At 39.8% G+C, this 16,974-nt stretch overlaps 1 protein-coding gene across 1 annotated transcript in view; it reads right to left on the bottom strand.

The window, feature by feature from the left end:
* The window catches only part of LOC106843254 (cytochrome P450 2F5-like), a 48,464-nt gene that overhangs the window by 16,871 nt on the left and 14,619 nt on the right, over window positions 1-16,974 (bottom strand).

The raw sequence follows: 16,974 nt of genomic DNA, 5'->3' as shown, positions 1-16,974 counted from the left end.
GATTGGCAAGGGAGAGGGGCAAATATATGGAAGAAAGCAGAGCTTCAACTGAACCAAGGGTCAGTCCAGCTCCTAGAACACCAAATCCCACCCTGGCAAGGATGATAAAGGAGAATTCCGTTCTAGGAAGTTGTAACCCCAAATTAGACCACATCCACACGTATTTGGATTCCCATAGAAGACAGGAGCAGAAAAGGCACCACTTTCGCCAAGTCCTTTCCTGAGTCTGACTTCTATCCTACTTACCTCTCAAGGCTTCTCTATTATTATGCATAAGGACCATCCTGGAAAAAAAAACATACTCCTCCAGAACTTTCTCCTGGGGGAGGTGGGTTTGCAAGCCTACTGTCCTTGGGGCATTCCGTCAAAAGGTCATGGTGACATGATAGTTTGTTCAGCTCTGGGGTCACTGATCTGAGCAGCAGAACCTAGAGATAGAAGCAGAATGGGGAGCTGATTGGGCAATAAAAGAGTTAGACCAGAGAAACAGAGTATTTGCAAAGGTGGTTCAGAAAAGGCAAGAGGAATGTGCTGCCAAGACCAGCTAGACAGCCAGCTGAAGGGGTGGATGGAATTAATAGACAGAACACAATCTATATAATAGACACAATCCATATTATTCAATGGGACAGGGGACACTTGGCCTCAAGGACTGAGGTGAGGTCCCTCTGATCGCCACATATTTATTTTCAGGCAAAGAAATACAAGCATAGCAGGAACTCATACCGGCAGGGATATGCAAGTCAAAGCTCAGCAGTTCTAGTCTCCCTCCCTCCGCCATACCCCGGCACTATCCAAGGCCATTCCTTTAGGAAGTATCCTAGGAACAATCAGCAAGTTATGCAGATGGTGTCCCATTCCTGCAAGGGCCCAGCTTTCCTAAGTCCCTTGCCTTCGTGCTCGATAAGATACTCCCTTCTGGCCCTTGATTCCAAAGCACGACAATCTGGTATAGTAATTTATGAGAATCAGCAGATCACATATTTCTCAGCCACCCATTTGTAACTTATTTTTCCTAAGCTTAAAGCCTAGCAAGAATGTTGCTATGATCTCCTGCAACAGAATGAAGGCCCCCACGGCACATATGGGGGGATTCCCACATGTATCCATGCAAACCCATGGAGAAGACAACCTACCACTAGTTATCCAGATGTGGCAGCTGAATAGGGTGTAATAGAGAGAGAAGGAAGTAACAGGAGAATTTGGGGAAAGGACAAGCTAAGAAAGAAGAAAGCAGGCAGATGCAAACAATCACAGTCCCTGAAGTGCAACTGAAAGACAGTTAAAGGAAGAGACTAACTATGGACCAGAAAACTATGTAAGCACAGTCAAATGGAGATATATGGACACAGGCATGGGGATACAGCCAAGGGGCATGGAGTGAGGTCAGCCAAAAGTAGACTCTGGAGGAGGGTCGGACAATTGGGAGAGATCTCTCAGAGTCAATTGAGCAGGGAATACACAGTGCTATGGGTTAAATTGTGTCCCCAAATGTTCATGTGTTGAAATTCTAACCTCCAGTGCCTCAGAATGTGACCTTATTTGGAAATAGGGCCACTATAGTTCTAATTAGTTAAGATGAAATCAAACTAGAGAATAATGGGTCCCTAATCCAATATGCCTGATGTCCTCACAAGGAGGGGAGATTTGGAATAAGACACACACACAGAGAATAGCACGTGAAGATGGAGGAAAAGATCAAGGTGATGCTTCTAGACACCTGAAGTTTGATCTCAGACTTGTAGCCATGTGAGCTGAAATAACAAATGTTTGTTGTTTAAGCAATCCGTTGTGGTACTTATTTATAGCAGCCCTAGAAAACTAATACATCCAGGATGATACCTAAAGCAATCTCCGGGTAGGATGCACACAGTATCTCTCTCCCCCATTATATTCTTGGGGCTTTGATGCAAGAGGATGGTGACCTGATAGCACCTGGGAGCAGCTGATGGTTGTGATTAAAGAGCATTAAGCACGTGGAAACTGCTGTGTAGCTGACACTCTCACACTTCCTACTCCTCACCCTCTGGTCATTGCTTATCAGTCCTGCAATCAAACACTTTGTAAGAAATATCCTGGGTATGCATGTGGAGAACCTGTAGAAATCCCTGAAGGAGGTGAGGGTGAAGCCAGGGAGGAAGGAGGAGAATGTGGACACCTGCTCTTCTTCAATTTTCTCCAGTCAGGATAGCCGGGGGACAGTAAGCGAGGAACAGAGGAGAGGGGATTCTGGTCTCAGATAGGAGGATGATGGAGAGAAGATGCAAGGTGTGTTTTGGAAACTTGGATCTTACCGCACCTCTGCCACCAATACTTTGTGTGGAAATTCACAGATCAAAACACAGGCAAAAATCTCACTTCTCAAGGAGCTTACTTTCTAGTGGATTGAGAAGTCTGTGATTCTAAGATTTCATGATTCTAAGATCTACTGGACCTATGGGTAAATGTTTCCATGATTCTGTCTGTTACCCAAAGAAATAATGGTGATGTGAGTCTGCTATTAGGAGACTCACCAACTCTCTCACTCACGATGTCTTCTGCACAGGAGCCCAGGGACCATGAGCAAGACAAGGACAATCTAAATGAGAGCTGTCACCCTGGGTCTCTTGTTCCTGTGTCTCTCAACTCAGTCTTTCTGGGGCCATGGGAATTCCCTGTTATTCAACAATGAACCATGGGGTCAAGACAGCTCTGGAAACTTCTCCCCCAGCCCTACACTGTTTCTTTCACAAAAATCAAGACATCTTTTGGGCAACTTAGAGGCACCAACTACAGTGAGATGGGGATAGTGAAAAAGATGTGGAAAGATGGAAACAGAGGGAAAGGAGGGAGAGAGAGACAGAGAGACATACAAGGAAAAAGAGACTGAGAGGTACAGCAAGAGAGAAAGAAAAAGAAAGATATGAGGAGAGAGAGGGAGGGAGGGACAAGAGCAAAAGAGAGGGGGCCAGAGAGATCATGAATGAGAGGAAGACAGAGAGACATCTTCCTTATGACACTCTCTCCATCTTTTTTTCTAAGATGATGAGTTGATTACATTGAATTTTTTTTCAAAAGTAAATTTTGTATTCCTGGGGGAAAATATGTTTTGACGTTCTTTTTACATATTGTTAGATTCAATTTGTTAATAATTTGAAGGACTTTTAATATTCATGAGATATGTCAGTCGATAGTTTTCTTTTCTTATGAACTCTTCATCTAGTTTCGATATCCGGTTATTGTTACTCTCATATAAAGAGCTGGGAAGTTTTATCTCAATTTTTATATTCTAAAGATGTTTTACACAATTAGTATTCGTTTTTTCTTAAATGTTTTGTAGAAATCCCCAGTGAAGTTACCTGGGTCTGGAATTTACTCTTGGGAAGAATTTTAATTAAATCTTATTTCTTTAATACAGATTTGTCTATTTAAAGGTATGTATTTCTTCTTGGATGAGCTTTGAGTTGATGACTGATTTTATGTCTTTCAAGGGATTTTACCATTTCATCTAGATTCTCAAATTGGTTGTGTCAAAATGTTTATAATATTCTCTTATTATACTTGTAATATCTGTAGGATCTACAGTGGTAAACCCTGTTTCATTTCTGATGTGAGTTATGTTAGCTCCCTTCTCTTTTTTTATCATGTTAGTTCGTGGTTTATAATTCTTTTTCTTTTCAAAGATCTATCTTTTGTCTTTGTTAAGTTTCTCTAATATTTGCTTTCTATTTTGCTTATTTCCACTTTTACCTTTAATATTTTCTTCCTTGAACTTACTTTGAGCTTATTTTGTTCTTCTGTTTCTAAATTACTATGATGGAATCTTACATCATTGATTTAGACCTCTTTCTATTCTAATAAAAGCAACTAACATTATAAAATTCCCTGTAAGCATTGTCAGCAGCATTCCATAAATTTTATGTTGTATTTTTATTAATATTTACCTCAAAATATTTCAAAAGTTTCGAAGCAATGGAAGAGGACAAAACCCAGAAAAAGAATGAAATGAAAGAGAAATAAGGAATCTAATGGACAAAGAGTTCAAACAAAAACTCATAGGAATGCTCACAGATATTGGGAGAAGACTGGATGAACACAGTGAGAACTTCAACAAAGAATTGGAAGATATAAAAAGCAACCAATCAGAAAGGAAGAGTACAATACTGGAAATGAAAAATACACTAGAGACACTCAATAGCACAACAGATGGTACAGAAGAACAAATCAATGAGCTGGATGAAAAACTAGAGGAAATCACCCAAGCTGAACAGATGACAGAAAAAACAATTAGACAGGATGAGAACAGTCTAAGGGAACTCTGGGACAATATCAAGCTCACTAACATTCATATTATAGGTGTACCAGAAGGGGAAGACAGAGACAAAGGGGCAGAGAATCTATTTGAAGAAATAATAGCTGAAAACTTTCCTAACATAAAGAAGGAAACAGAAACCCAGGGACAGAAAGCACAGACAGCTCCAAGCAAGATAAGCCCAAAGAGGCCCACACCAAGACACGGTGTAATTAAAATGTCCAAAATTGAAGATAAAGAGAGATTCCTAAAAGCAGCAAAAGAATGGCAACAAATGACATATAAAGGAAATCCCATAAAGCTATCAGTGGACTTTTCAGCCAAAACCCTACATGCTAGACGAGAGTGGCATGACATATTTAAAGCACTGAAAGGAAGAAACCTATAGCCAAGAATACTCTATACAAGAACCTTATCATTCAGAATGGAAGGAGACATAAAGAACGTCCCAGGCAAGCATAAATTAAAGGAGTTTATGACCAAGAAACCAGTTCTACAGGAAATGCTGAAGGGACTTATTGAAATGGGAAAGAGAACATGATAAATAGGGATAACAAAATTATCAACCCAAAAAAAGGCAATAAAATCACTAGTAAAGGCAAAAATATGGTAAAGGTAGCAGATCAACCACCTATGAAGATAATGTGAAGGTTAAAAGACAAAAGTACTAAAATTACCTATTTTAATAATAAGAGGGTAATGGGTAGATACGCACAAAACAAGAGACTAGAGATGATTGCGAAAACATAAAATGTGGGAGGAGGGGAGTAAAGGGGTAAAGCTTTTAGAAAGAGGTCAAGCTAAAGAGACTATCGACTCGATATACATTGCTATATGCATAGAACATTATAAAGGAGCCCCAAGGTAATCTCAAGCCAGAAATCTGTAATAAGTAAACAAAGAAGTAAGAAGAAACAAATCAAACAGATTACTAAAGAAATCCATCAAACCACAAGGAAAGAGAGAAAGAGAAGAAGAAAGGAACAGAGAAGAACTACTGAAACAGGCAAAAAAAGAGAAGTAACAAAATGGTAATAAATACGTACTTTAAAGCTACTTTAAATGTCAATGAACTAAACGCTCCAACCCGAAGGCATAGGGTGGTCGATTAGATCAAAAACAAAACCCATATATGTGTTGCATACAAGAGATACTGAAGTCCCGAAGGAAGGTCAGGGAGTCGTGTCAGAGAATCTTCCATCGTTCTCCATTACCAGACCTACAGCTGCCAGGATCTCAGCGTCAGGCTCCCGCCTCCCTCCCTTTGTGTGCCCAACTCTGTGCTGGACTAGGAGGGTACCAGAATATGAAACTCTAGACTCTGTTCCCAGGGAAGCCAGTTCCAATATCCCAAGCCCAATGGGGAGACTAAGTCCTAGACTGAGAGGATAGGGAATCGGGCAAGGAATGCTTGAGTGAATTCAAGAAGAGCGTCTCAGAAGACATATTTGGAACTGGATAAATAATAAGATAGATGCATGAGAACGTGTAGGGAGGGACAGAATGCTATATAAAGTACGTTCAAATAGAGAGCCTGTCTCTATTTTCTCTCTACCACTTGGAATCTTTAGACATGCACATGGATGGACACACAAGATCACACCTCAATATCAATAGAGTTACCCTAAAGAACTTACCAGTTCTTTGGTGTAAATGTAAGAAACATTTAGAAACTGCCAGGTGTGGGTGGATGATTGTGTGGATATTTGAAACTTAATGAGAAAGTGGGGGGAATAATGAATGCAAGGAAAAGTTCATTACTGGATTGATGGATGAAAGAGTAAACGGATGAATAGAGGGGAAACGGGTGGACTGTTTGAAAATTGGATGGATAAAAGGTTGGAGTGATGGACGGAAACATTAATAGATTTACTGATGAATGAATACATTGAAGAGCTATGGCTGGATGAATGGAAAGAGTGATGTGAGATTATTTGGCCCTGAAGGATGTGGGCATTTAGAGATGAATGTATGGGTAACACTAGACAGGTGTCTATCTAAATGGAGGAGTCAGGGGCTTGTGTGTGGGTAAGTGTGTATCTGTGGGGTGAGATTACAAGTAAGGTTCGCTGTGAGGGTCTGACTGGGTCCATAAAGCATGTAGTTAATCTGTTAAAAATGAGAGCCGACATCACACAGCAAGCAATCTGGACTCAGACGATTTTGGTTCAATCGTGGTGCTACCACTGACTAGTTGTGTGACATCACCTAAAGTTCCTTACCCTCAGCTTCCTTATTTGAAATCTTGTGATGCTATTAACAGCTACCTCGAAGGAGTCAGTTTGCTAATGCATGTTGAGTACTTACCAAAAATCTGAGACTCAAGAAAGTGCGTTATAAACATTTCATTATTGTGGCCGCTGTTACCTTGGAAGTTTCCCTCTATTGAAGGCGTTTCTCTACAGTAACTGAAATTGTCTGCTTGCTCTAGTAGGGCTTCCTTCACTGCTTCATGTCCACGTAGAACAACTACTGGTTGGGGACCCATGTACACGGTGGATACTGGGCCACTTTTCTCCAAGCTGAGAGTGAAGGGAGACACAAAAGAGGAGGATTATTGGTGCCCCGTGTATAGACCAGGCAAGGATTTTAGTGTGGAGGCCTTGCCTCGTGGCATAGTGGTTAAGTTCAGCTCACTCTGCATAAGTGGTCCAGGTGGGCAGTTTCCGATCCCAGGCACAGACCTACACCACTCATCAGCCATGCTGTGGTGGTGTTTCCCATACAAAGTAGAGGAAGATTGGCACAGGTGTTGGCTCAGGGTTACTCTTCCTCAAGCAAAAACAGAGGAAGATTGGCGATGGACATGAGCTCAGGGCAAAACTTCCTCAAGCAAAGAAAGGGAAGAATTTCATGGTAGAGACTCACGGAGATGCATATGAGTACAGAGGGATAAAGCATATGTCTAGATGTTGTAAGGACAATTGAAAAAGCAAAGCAGAGGAAGCTTGGCTCCTGTGATCTTGGTGAGGCCCCTCCAACACACTGTCACAAGCTTTACTTTTCTCATCTGTAAAATGATGCACTTGGATTAGATAAACTCGAAAGCCCGTTCTTCTCTCTCTGAAATTAGAACCATCTAGAATCCTAAGAAGTCATGTTACTGAGTCTCCAAGTTCAATCTGAGTGTAAGAGGCCTTGTGTTTAGGCACTTAAGATACTATGATTCTAAACTTGGGAGATTGTGAGAGCGTGAACTTCCAATATACGAGGAGTCTGTGCTTCAAAGATTTTAATATTCTGGGATTACGGAATTCCAGCTTGGCAAGTCTGTGTTTCCAAGAGTCTGCGATTTAGAAGTCAAAAGCTTCTAAGTGTCTCTGCCTGTGGAATTCGCCATTCTTAGCCCTTCCTAAGAGAAGTAGCCAGACTCACCTTCATCAGAAACTGAAAAGTGGCAGCAGGATGGACATGCAACTAATTCACCAGGAAGGGCAGAGGTGTGGGACCAGAAGGCAGCTTTGTCCCCTTCTTGATCTTTTTCCAGCCAGTGAAGAGGCGCAGCTAAGACGAGCAGAGTGCCAGAAAGATGGCAAAGGCCCCTTCCAGTTCTGTGGTGCCAGTCAAGAGCTTGTGACCAAGGCATCAGATCCTGCCTGAAAAGAATCTGGGAACTCAGCTTCTACTGAAATCTGAACACCACGGGGTTTGAGTTTTCTGGGTATGGATGCCATCAGGGAAGAGATTGCTCTAGCTAGGGTGTGGTTATATAATCAATAATCACCAGTACAGCTGGGTTTCATTCACCCAAGAAAATCCACTGGGACCATTCCCTTCTCTTCATAGTTCCAGTCCCCAGCTCTCCTACTGTTAGCTCAACTCCCAGTCTGAACATCTCTAGGTCAGGGCGGAGACAGTGGAACATTAATGTAGCCTATTGCATTTCAGAGTCAACCTGGACTCCAGTCTCAGCTTCCGCTTTTCCTCCTTGGATGAGTCGCCTAACTCACCTGTGTCTCAGTTTCCCCATTTGTCAAACAGGGCAACCGTAGTGGTTTCAAGAGTCCTGCTAGAGAACAGAGATAACTTCCTCGTCTTTGCCATACTTAACTAATCTGTGGTTTTTAAATGTAAAAAGTGGGACAAAAATACAGAATATCAAGACAAATATATGAATACAGGCCTTCCTTTTATGGACTCAAGATAATATTTAGTATATCTTGGTTGATCTTACCTTTTCGTTTGAATCCGTGTTGGTGTGCATTTGTTTTAAAACTCTAAGCTGTAGACACCACTTCTCATAGGCAGACTCTGAACTCACCTCTTCCCATGAACACAACCAGCTTACAACTCCTTTTGGAAAAACTACCCTGGAGAGAAAACGGAAAACTGGATCAAAAGAACCCTGCAACAAGGGACAGTCCTGACCGAGGTGGAAGAGGCAGAAATTCCTTCTGGAGAGAAAAAAAGCCACCTTCACACGCAGCAGAGCTTCACAGGTGGCTGGGCAGGAGCCACCCTAAGGTGCACAGCCCGCCCTGGAAGAGTGGGATCCTGAGTGTGAGCCCATTACCACTATCTGCCTCCTTCAGACTAGGCACAACTTCGATGAGTATCTTGCTATCTGGTTTGGTTCGCTGTGAACTGCAGCAGGGAATACCCCCAGAAAAACTATCGGATGAAAGCCAGAAAATCTCAGCTCTTAAAGGGCCAATGCACAAACTTGCCTGTCTTGGAGAACAACCTAAAATCATCAGAAAGAAGGCTGAACAGTCCTTTGGTCAAAGGTGACTCACCTGGTAGGCTCTTGGTGCATCATGGTGAGAGGTCAGACCTCTCCAGAGACTGACACTTTGGTGCCAGCCATTGTTGTGACCAAGTACAGGCGTGCTGACACAGATGCTGGCAGACACCATTGAAGAACTTCACGGGGCCTGTTATTCCAGTGGTCTGCCACACCCACTAGAGCATAGATTTAATCCAGTTCATCCAGGGCAGACTGCCCGCCCTAGGAAATGGCCCCACACAACAGCAAGCCATCAGGCTACTTGTCAGCCTGTATACATGGGGTGCCTTGAGCCTATACAAGCAGACGAGTGTGTCTGAATCTGTGGGGCAGGGCCCATGTGAGGACCAGGTGAACTGTGGGTGCCGTTGGTGGAGAGGTGGGGGCCTCTGCAGTGGGGTGAATGGATGTGCTTCGGAGGTCAGGATGTGTACATGGGCCAGGACCGTGTCGATGGTGTGTGTGGACCTGTGGGGGTGGGGCTATTCAGTGACAGAAGATCAGTGCTTCACAAACAGCCACAAGGAGTATCAGCCCCACCTACCAAAGCCTGAAACAATTGGCTGCTCCTGTGCCTAGGGGCACCTCACTCAGCTGCAATATCAAGAGAGTTGACAACAGCCTTGCAGGCCTCAGGCCTACAGCCTCTTTAAGCCCCTGAGCCTAGCAACCAGCTACACTGGGTACGTACTCAACAGGAAAACGACAACAGGAGTGTGCTACTAGGCCTTGTGGCCGATGGTGCTGGGGCTCCTTCAACCCGACTTACAAACGGCCAGCCAGGGAGGGAAAGACTAGACTCCCCGGGTATCTGCAGTAAGAGCAAGCCTGCCACAGCAGAAGGACACAAGCAGCCCACGCATGGGGCACCCTTAGAGAAGGCTGATGAGAGGGAAGCACGCTGCTGGGCTTCCAACGATATCTCTTACATGAGGCCAATTCTCCAAGATCAGGAGACCTAGCTGACTCACCTAGTACATAGATAGAAGCACAGAGAAAGAGACATAATGAGGAGGCAAAGGAATACACACCAAGCAACGGAGGAGGACAAAACCCAGAAAAAGAATGAAATGAAAGAGAAATAAGGAATCTAATGGACAAAGAGTTCAAACAAAAACTCATAGGAATGCTCACAGATATTGGGAGAAGACTGGATGAACACAGTGAGAACTTCAACAAAGAATTGGAAGATATAAAAAGCAACCAATCAGAAAGGAAGAGTACAATACTGGAAATGAAAAATACACCAGAGACACTCAATAGCACAACAGATGGTACAGAAGAACAAATCAATGAGCTGGATGAAAAACTAGAGGAAATCACCCAAGCTGAACAGATGACAGAAAAAACAATTACACAGAATGAGAACAGTCTAAGGGAATTCTGGGACAATATCAAGAACGCTAACATTCATATTATAGGTGTACCAGAAGGGGAAGACAGAGACAAAGGGGCAGAGAATCTATTTGAAGAAATAATAGCTGAAAACTTTCCTAACATAAAGAAGGAAACAGAAATTCAGGGACAGGAAGCACAGACAGCTCCAAACAAGATAAGCCCAAAGAGGCCCACACCAAGACACGGTGTAATTAAAATGTCCAAAATTGAAGATAAAGAGAGATTCCTAAAAGCAGCAAAAGAATGGCAACAAATGACATATAAAGGAAATCCCATAAAGCTATCAGTGGACTTTTCAGCCAAAACCCTACATGCTAGACGAGAGTGGCATGACATATTTAAAGCACTGAAAGGAAGAAACCTATAGCCAAGAATACTCTATACAAGAACCTTATCATTCAGAATGGAAGGAGACATAAAGAACGTCCCAGGCAAGCATAAATTAAAGGAGTTTATGACCAAGAAACCAGTTCTACAGGAAATGCTGAAGGGACTTATTGAAATGGGAAAGAGAACATGATAAATAGGGATAACAAAATTATCAACCCAAAAAAAGGCAATAAAATCACTAGTAAAGGCAAAAATATAGTAAAGGTAGCAGATCAACCACCCATGAAGATAATGTGAAGGTTAAAAGACAAAAGTACTAAAATTACCTATTTCAATAATAAGAGGGTAATGGATAGATACGCACAAAACAAGAGACTAGAGATGATTGCGAAAACATAAAATGTAGGAGTGGGGAGTGAAAGAGTAAAGCTTTTAGAAGGAGGTCAAGCTGAAGAGACTATCGACTCGATATACATTGCTATATACATAGAACATTATAAAGGAGCCCCACGGAAATCGCAAACCAGAAATCTATAATAAGTAAACAAAGAAGTAAGAGGAAAGAAATCAAACAGATTACTAAAGAAATCCATCAAACCACAAGGAAAGAGAGAAAGAGAAGAAGAAACGACCAGAGAAGAACTGCTGAAACAGCCAGAAAAAGAAAAGTAACAAAATGGTAATAAATGCATATTTATCAATAGCTACTTTAAGTGTCAATGGACTAAATGCTCAAGTCAAAAGGCATAAGGTGGTCGATTAGATTAAAAAAAAAAAACATATATATGTTGCATACAAGAGACATCCTTCAGACCAAAGACACTCACAAAAAAAAAAGTTAAGACATGGAAAAGGTACTCCATACAAAAGACAAAGAAAAACAAGTGGGGGTAGAAATATTTATATCAGAGAAAATTGACTTTAAAACAAAAACTGTAACAAGAGGAAAAGAAGGGCAATACAGGGGCCGGCCCCGTCGCTGAGTGGTTAAGTTTGTGTGCTCCACTGCAGGTGGCCCAGTGTTTCGTTGGTTCGAATCCTGGGTGCAGACATGGCACTGCTCATCAGGCCATGCTGAGGCAGCATCCCTCGTGCCACAACTAGAAAGACCCACAACTAAGAATATACAGCTATGTACCAGGGGGCTTTGGGAAGAAAAAGGAAAAAAATAACATCTTTAAAATAAAAAAAGGAAGGGCAATACATAATGATAAAGGGACCAATCCAGCTAGAATGTATGACAGTTGTAAATATTTGTGCACACACCATAGGACCTAAATATATAAAGCAATTATTAACAGACATAAAAGGAGAAATAGACACTAATAAAAGAATAATATGGGACTTTAACACTCCTTTTACATCAATGGATAGATCGTCCAAACAGAAGATCAATAAGGAAATATTGGCCTTAAATGACACATTAGACCATATGGACTTAGTGGACATATATATAGAACACTCCATCCAAAAACTGCCGAATACGCATTCTTTTCAAATGCACATGGAACATTCTCCAGGATTGATCACATATTAGGACACAAAACAAGTCTCAATAAATTTAAGAAGATCAAAATAATACCATGAATCTTTTTTGACCACAAAGGTATAAAACTAGAAATCAACTACAGGAAGAAAACCAGAAAAGACACAAAAATGTGGAGATTAAACAAAATGCTACCGAACAACGATTGGGTCAATGAAGAAATCAAAGGAGAAATAAAAAATTCCTGGAGACAAATGAGAATGAAAATATGACATGCCAAAATCTGTGGGATATAGCAAAAGCAGTTGTAAGAGGGAAGTTTATAGCAATTCAGCCTACCTCCACAAAGAAGAAAAATCCAAAATAGACAATCTAAAAGTGCATCTAAAGGCACTGGAAAGAGAACAACAAACAAATCCCAAAATCAGCAGAGGGAAGGAAATAATAAAAATCAGAGCAGAAATAAACAATATAGAGACTAGAAAAAATTAATGAAACCAAGAGCTCGTTCTTTGAAAAGATAAACAAAATTGGCAAACCCTTAACTAGATTCACCAAGACAAAAAGAGATAAGGCTCAAATAAATAAAATCAGAAATGAAAGAGGAGAGATTACAACAGACACCTCAGAAATACAAAAGATAATAAGAGAATACTATGAAAAGCTATACGCCAACAAATTGGATTATTTGGAAGAAATGGATAAATGCTTAGAAACATACAACCTTCAAAAACTGGGCCAAGAAGAAGTCGAGAATTTGAATAGACCGATCACCAGTAAGGAGATCGAAACAGCAATCAAAAATCTCCTGAAAAATAAAAGTCTAGGACCAGATGGCTTCCCTGGTCCCTCCCTACCAAAAATTCAAAGAAGACTTAGTATCTATCCTTCTCAAACTCTTCCAAAAAATTGAAGAGGAAGGGAGGCTTCCTAACTCATTCTATGAAGCCAACATTACCCTGATACTGAAACCAGACAGGGTCAACACAAAAAAGAAAATTACAGGCCAATATCACTGATGAACATTGATGCAAAAATCCTCAACAAAATACTATCAAATTGAACACAACAATAAATTTAAAAGATCATACATCATGATCAAGTGGGTTTCATTCCAGGGATGCAGGGATGGTTCAACATCCACAAATCTATCAACATGATACACCACATTAACAAAATCAAGAATAAAAATCACATGATCATCTCAATAGATGCAGAGAAAGCATTTGACAAGATTCAGCATCCATTTATGATAAAAACCCTGAAGAAAATGAGTATAGAAGGAAAATACCTCAACAGAATAAAGGCCATATATGACAAACCCACAGCAAATATTCTCAATGGAGAAAAACTGAAAGCTATCCCTCTAAGAATAGGAACCAGACAAGGATTCCCACTGTCACCACTCTTATTTAACATAGTATTGGAAGTTCTAGCCAGAGTAATCAAGCAAGAAAAAGAAATAAAATGGATCCACATTGAAAAGAGAAGTGAAACTGTCACTCTTTGCAGACGACATGATTTCATATCTAGAAAACCCTAAAGAATCCACTAAAAATCTTTGAGAAACAATAAAGGAATACAGTCAAGTCGTGGGATACAAAATCAATGTACAAAAATCGGCTGCATTTCTATACACTAATGATGAAGTAGCAGAAAGAGAAATTAAGAATACAATCCCATTTATAATTGCAACAAAAAGAATAAAATACCTAGAAATAAACTTAACCAAAGAGGTTAAAGATCTGTACACCGAAAACTATAAAACACTGTTGAAAGAAATTGAAGAAGACACAAAGAAATGGAAAGATATTCCATGCTCTTGGATTGGAAGAATTAACATCGTTAAAATTTCTATACTTCCTAAAGGAACCTATAGGCTCAACGCAATCCCTATGAAAGTTCCAACGACATTTTTCACAGAAATAGAACAAAGAATCCTAAAATTTATATGGAACAACAAAAGACCCCGAATTACCAAAGAATTCTTGAGAAAAAAGAACAAAGCTGGAGGTATCACACACCCTGATTTCAAAATATACTACAAAGCCATAGTAACCAAAACAGCATGGTACTAGCACAAAAACAGACACACAGATCAATGGAACAGAATTGAGAGCCCAGAAATAAACCCATACATTTATGAACAGCTAATATTTAACAAGGGAGCCAAGAGCATATGATGGAGAAAGGAGAGTCTCTTCAATAAATGGTGTTGAGAAAACTGGACAGCCACATGCAAAAGAATGAAAGTAGACCATTCCCTTACACCATGCACAAAAATCAACTCAAAATGGATTAAAGACATGAACGTAAGACCCGAAACCATGAAACTTTTAGAAGAAAACATAGGCGGTACGCTCTTTGACATCAGTCTTAGCAGCATATTTTCAAGTCCCATGTCTGACCGGGCAAGGGAAACAAAAGAAAAAATGAAAAAAATGGGACTACATCAAACTAAAAACTTTCCGCACAGCAAAGGAAACCATCAACAAAACGAAAAGACAACCTAACAATTGGGAGAAGATATTTGCAAACCGTATATCAGATAAGGGGTTAATATCCAAAATATACAAAGAACTCATACAGTTCAACAACAAAAAAACCAACAATCCAATTAAAAAATGGGCAAAGGATCTGAATAGAGATTACTCCAAAGAAGATATACGGATGGCCAACAGGCATGTGAAAAGATGCTCAACATCATTAGCTATCAGGGAAATGCAAATCAAAACTACAGTGAGTTATCACCTCACTCCGGTCAGAATGGCTATAATTAACAAGACAGCAAACAACATATGTTTGAGAGGATGTGTACAAGAAGTGAACACTTGTACACTGCTGGTGGGAGTGCAAACTGGTGCAGACACTCTGGAAAGCAGTATGGAGTATCCTCAGAAAATTAAGAATAGATCTACCCTATGATCCAGCTATCCCACTGCTAGGTATTTATCCAAAGAACTTGAAAATGCAGAGGCATAAAGATACTTGCACCCCTATGTTCATTGCGGTATTATACACAATAGCCAAGACTTGGAAGCAACCTAGGTGCCCATCAAGGGACGAATGGATCAAGAAGATGTGGTATTTACACACAATGGAATACTACTCAGTCATAAGAAATGATGAAATCTGGCCATTTGTGACAACATGGATGGACCTTGAGAGTACCATGCTGAGTGAAATAAGTCAGAGGGAGAAAGTCAAATACCATATGATCTCACTCATAAGTAGATGATAAAAACAACAACAAACAAATACATAGCATTGAAGATTGTATTGGTGGCTACCATAGGGGAAGGGGGGAGGGAAAAAGGGGCGATTAGGTTCACATGTGAGGGCATGGACTATAATTAGTTTTTGGGTGGTGAACATGATGTAATCTACACAGAATTTGAAATATATTATGATGTACATCTGAAAGCTACATAATGTTATAATCCAACGTTACTGCAATTAAAAAATAAATAAATAAATTACAGCATAATTGAAAAAAACAAAATAATTTACAGTGAAACTAAAGTTTTCAGTGACTAGTCAACATTCTTCATTGACCATCTGCTATTTTTAGTTAAGTAAAATATAAATTTGTCAGGTTTAATTCATAGGATATTTTGAAAATATATTTAAATGTTGGTTTCCTAACAGTTTAATTTTTAATTTTGAAAAATATTCAATTCCATTGAAAATAAATTTTTAATTTTTAGTTTATTAACTTTTTTGTTTTGGTTTATTATTTATTTTGTTCTAAATCTGCATTGTAGAATCTTGCTCATAGAATAAAATGTCATTAGATCAAAAAAAAATGGGTATAGAAGGAAAGTACCTCAACATAATAAAGACCATATATGACAAACCCAAAGCCAACATCATACTCAATGGTGAAAAACTGAAAGCCATCCCTCTGAGAACAGGATCAAGACAAGAGTGCCCACTCTCACCACTCCTATTCAATATAGCACTGAAGGTTTAGACAGAGCAATTAGAAAAGAAAAATAAATAAAAGGTATCCAAATTGGAAAGGAAGAAGTGAAAACTCTCACTGTTTGTAGACAACAAGATCCTAGAGAGAGAGAAAACCCTAAAGAATCCACCAGAAAACTATTAGAAATAATCAACAATAACAAGAAAGTTGCAGGGTACTAAATCAACTTACAAATATCAGTTGCATTTCTATACATAAATAACTATCCAGCAGAATAAGAAGTCAAGAATACAATCCCATTTACAATCACAACAAAAAGAATAAAATACCTAGGAATGAATTTAACCAAGGAGGTGAAAGACCTAACACTGAAATCTATAAGACATTATTGAAAGAAATTGAAGAAGACATAAAGAAATGGAAAGATATTCCATGCTCATGGATTGGAAGAATAAACATAGTTAAAATGTCCGTATTAACTAAAGCAATCTACAAATTCTATGCAATCCAAATCAGAATCCCAATGACATTCTTTACAGAAATAGATCAAATAATCCTAAAATTTATATGGAACAACAAAAACCCCAAACAGCCAAAGCAATCCTGAGAAAAAAGAACAAAGCTGGAGGCAGCACAATCCCTGACTTCAAAATATACTACAAATCTATAGTGATAAAAACAACATGGTACTGGCACAAAATCAGACAAACAGATCAGTGGAACAGAATTGAAAGCCCAGAAATAAAACCACACATCTGTGGACAGCTAATCTTTGACAAAAGAGCCAAGAACATACAATGGAGAAAGGAAAGTCTTGT

The sequence above is a fragment of the Equus asinus genome, chromosome 26 (genome assembly GCF_041296235.1).
Source record: "Equus asinus isolate D_3611 breed Donkey chromosome 26, EquAss-T2T_v2, whole genome shotgun sequence".
NCBI classification, from domain to species: Eukaryota; Metazoa; Chordata; class Mammalia; order Perissodactyla; family Equidae; genus Equus; species Equus asinus.
Note: the sequence above shows the minus strand (reverse complement) of the source record. Positions and strands in the feature narration are given on the sequence as shown.